The following is a 4,213-nucleotide window of genomic DNA, read 5'->3' on the forward strand; positions in this document are numbered from 1 at the left end:
TTATTGGGAGGTGACCTCCCCAAAAACATTTTTTTCTAAAGGTGAGCAGCTGTGATGGATTGTGTACAAAGCAATATGGTGTCAGAATGGTACATATTTATGCTTCACATCCAACTACAATTAAACTCACTCTATCCAGGAGGCACAATTTATCAGAATAGTATATAAATACATTTAACTAATGAGTCGAAATGAAACAGGAGTACTGTAATGACTTTCATCCAAGCAGCTTCGAAACTGAAGTGTAAAGTTTAGACGTTTTCAGAAACAAAACAAAACAAAAAAAATTCATCTCTAGCAGTCGCTAAAGGGCAGCTTGGCAACCTTAACCATGTTCCCAAAAGTGCATAACTGCTGTTTTCATAATGTTTTAGAGGGCTGAACTTCTTAAAAAACTTGGCAAATATTTAGAACTTAAAAAAATAAAAGGAGGTGCAAAAATCAAGATGTGCTCTTTGCAGCTTAGCTCTCTAGCACCTTCTAAACGTCAGCCTTTATTACTTTCACATGAACATATGGAATTTGGTACATAGGTGCACTGATTCAGGTTCTACAAAAAGGTCTCTTGGCACCATTTTCTAAAACTAACAGGAAGTCGACGTTTGAATGGAACATCAAAGTTTGGCAATTATCACGTCTTACCAAACGCTATTTTGACCTCAAATTTGAGCGTATCAACTTTAAATTTGGACAAACRCTTCTTGACAAGATGGTGCACAAAAGTTACAAATAGTTGTAAGTTAATTTGAACGATGTGCACCTGGGATTTTTATAATATGCCCATTTCTACTTGAATGGCGTGGCTGGGGCAGATGAGTGAAGTTAGAGGTGTCCCAGTTGGTGTGTAATTGGCTTTTCGTACTGTTGTATGTGGCTGTTCTTAACAAAACTTGACACATCAGTGAGTGCTTTAGCTCAGCTGAATGAGGGCCCTTTATCACTCTTGCAATTTTAAAATTAGATCTTACCTTCAAACTCTAGCATAAAAAAACGGTGGGCTGTATTTATTCTTTAAAGGAGTGCCAGGCCTTTGGTTTTACCAAAGTTTTAGCAACTGTATTTTTGGCTTTTGGAAATATTAGAAACTGTAATTTCCAAAGCTTGCCAACACAGACAGTCTACTGACAGTCAACTCTCTGACCTTTTCCATTCTTGTAGTCGAGAGCATTTGCGATAAAGTCTGCCGCCTCTTCGAAGTAAACACTGATGTCAAAGTGGTCAGTATCACTGGCTGGTAAACCATGGTAGAKGATGCCCGAGCCGATGTAGAACTCTGTACTGGTGTTGACGTGCATGTAAGAGTTTCCCTCTGCTGCATTCAGGATGTGGGTAATTCCCAAACGTTTGAGGCGCATCACATTTGTTGCTACCGACCTGCCTCAGGTTTAAAAAATGGAAAAAGGAGAACCAGAACACATACAACACCATTAATAATATTTATTGTGCACTGCAGTGCTGTTAAGTGTGGCATGAAATGGCATAGTACTGATTCTTTGTGTTGATTTTATGGTTCAGCAAATTGTATAAAGACAAAAAAGTAATAAGGCATGAGCACAGCAATGACTCAAAAATATGGGAGATGCTTTTTTGTTAGCTGTTGTTGGCCACCGAACATTTGGCTTTTAAAGCCGAACCATATGTGTAGACTTAAATAGCTCTGAAGATCTGAAGTACTTCAACAAAACTTTAGTAAGCAAAAAAATAAATAAAATGGCTGACAAGGCAGTAAAAAGTGCTTACAGGCTGGGTATGACAGGAAGGAGACACAGGGTGGCAACACAAGTTGTCATGGGGATCACAACACAATGCACTGACAAGGGGCAGGTGAGCGTGAGTGTGTACTTGTTTCTGCTACAGAGTGAGGATCACTTGCACACCATGAAAGTGAGGTCTTTGGTGTAAAGTGATGACCTTCTCCTGGTCCTCACTTTTTGTTGCAGCTCTATTAGTTAGGTTTAGAGGAATGGTGTGAATTAAGTTTTGGTTCAGGTTAGGGTTAGCCATAGACCAGTATTCCCTAGGGTTAGGAAAAATGTCTGGGTTAAGCATAAACGCAATTACAAAAATAAATGGAAGTCAATACAAAGTGCTCAGTTTGTTGCAAGTACAAGAACGTGTGTTAGTGTGTGTGTGTGTGTTGTGTGTGTGTGTGAGAGCCAATTTTTGCTACATCGTGGGAACCATTTTCCAGAAAAAAAGCAGCCGCGTGGGGATTGAATGTGCATCGTGGGGACCAATGCCCGGTCCCCATGGGTATGGATCGGGTGGGGGGGTTTGGTTTAGGACCACGGTGTTAATTGAGTTTAGATTAGTTTTAGGATCAGGTAGGTACTTGTGAGGTTAGTTTTAGGGTAAATGGTCAGGGTTAGGCTTTAAATTACAGCAGAGCAGATTCAGGTTGGAGGAACTGAACAGAAAACGGAATCACAGAGACACAAATAATCAGAAACCAAGAGAGGAAACAAAGATAGAACACTTCAAAACCAGAATACATACACACCATGACAGTTCTAGCCTTTAAAAACTACAGTACAATGCTGAAAAAGCTGCAGACTCTCACTGACAGTTTCATTTACGTCTGCATAAAGCTTGAAAGATTTTTTGTTGCAAAATAACTCACAATAATCATTAAATTTGCTTCAAACATCATTGTACAAAGTAAGACCACATTATTAAATGGACACAAATTAATTGCAATTACAAATCAAAAGGAATTATTTAACTCAGCTCTAAATGGTGCAGTTCATTACTGAGTCGGAGTCATCTGGTTCAGTGTGCATGAATCTGATTTGAAGGCGACAGATAAAAATAAACAGCAGCACTTCGTAGGGAGAAAACAGAATCAAATAATAACTTTTAGTGTATGTCTTTATATATAAATAAAGAGTGACTCACACATTGCCAATGTAGATCCTTGGATAAACCTCCTGGTAGTCTTTGGTCGGCCAGCTGTAAAAACCATTATCATCCGTGAGTAGATCGTTGAGTTGCTGCAGAGAAACCTCAAAGCTGGACATGTCAAACTGGTCAGAGGCCAACGTCTTCATGTGCTGTTTGTGTTTATTCCTCATGCCCAAAGTGAAGTAAAAGAATACCACCAGCAACACATTTCCTGAGCTGTGAGGCTTCAGGCAGGAGTCAGTTTACCAGGCTGACAGGCAGAGTGAAGCTTTGCACTCAGTTGTTTTCCAGAAATACCCAGCTGCTCCTCCATTGCTGGTCCAATGATTTTTGCAGCCCCGGGTCTACGGTTACCCTAGACCCCCCAAAAACATGGGTTTATAGTGGTTCCCAAGAGAACAACAGCAGTGATAGACTGGGGCTACAAAAATAACCCACAGCAATTGGAATGTGGAAAATTATTCACACTTGGAACAGGTGTCACAATATAGTATATTAATTAATTCTTTATTCTGCATTTTACACGTTAAATATTTCAAGTGAAACTGTTTTCTTACCACTATACTATAATTTACTATAATCATTATTCCACTTTATTTTGTTTCATTTAATCTTTTTAAATGAGTAACACAAACAGGGCATAGATAACACCAACCAGCAAATAAATAGTCTTGTCTTGTCTTACCGTTCTTGTACTTGCAACAAACTGAGCACTTTGTATTGACTTACTCATGCTTGTCAAGTTATTGTCTGTAAATTACACACATTTCCCCCCATTTTGATTGTGCACAGATCTTACGGAATTTTTCAAAACATTTCCTTCAGATAAATTTAAGTCTCAGAGCCAGCAGGCTGTAAGGACATACGTTTGCCACCTCCCTGTTCTCCCTCCCTGCTCCTCTGTTGCTAAAGATGCTGTTATCTCCACCCATTTCTTATCTTTGTGACTGACAGACAGTCCACTYCTGTCTGGTTCCGTGGTTCTCTGGCCCATTTCCTGGACGCTCCTGCCTCTTCTAATCTCCAAGCCTGTAAATCAAACAAAAACTCAGACCTAGTCTGTCTTCTCAACTGCCCAAGGGCAGAGCCAGAGGGGCGATCGGGGTGGAAAGTGCCATTTCTGACACCTGATTGGCCACACAAGGTGACACCCCCAAATAACTGACMAGTRGGYGGGGATCCTGGATTTTGTATTTGCATTTAGATTTGGTTAAAGATTGTTCTCTGGCACAACTGTATACATTTTCATCTTAAACATGGCTGGATTTTAGCCATTTGTTTAGTTTAGTTTAATTCATTTATTCATTTCATT

The sequence above is a fragment of the Austrofundulus limnaeus genome, unplaced genomic scaffold (assembly GCF_001266775.1).
Source record: "Austrofundulus limnaeus strain Quisiro unplaced genomic scaffold, Austrofundulus_limnaeus-1.0 Scaffold486, whole genome shotgun sequence".
NCBI lineage: Eukaryota > Metazoa > Chordata > Actinopteri > Cyprinodontiformes > Rivulidae > Austrofundulus > Austrofundulus limnaeus.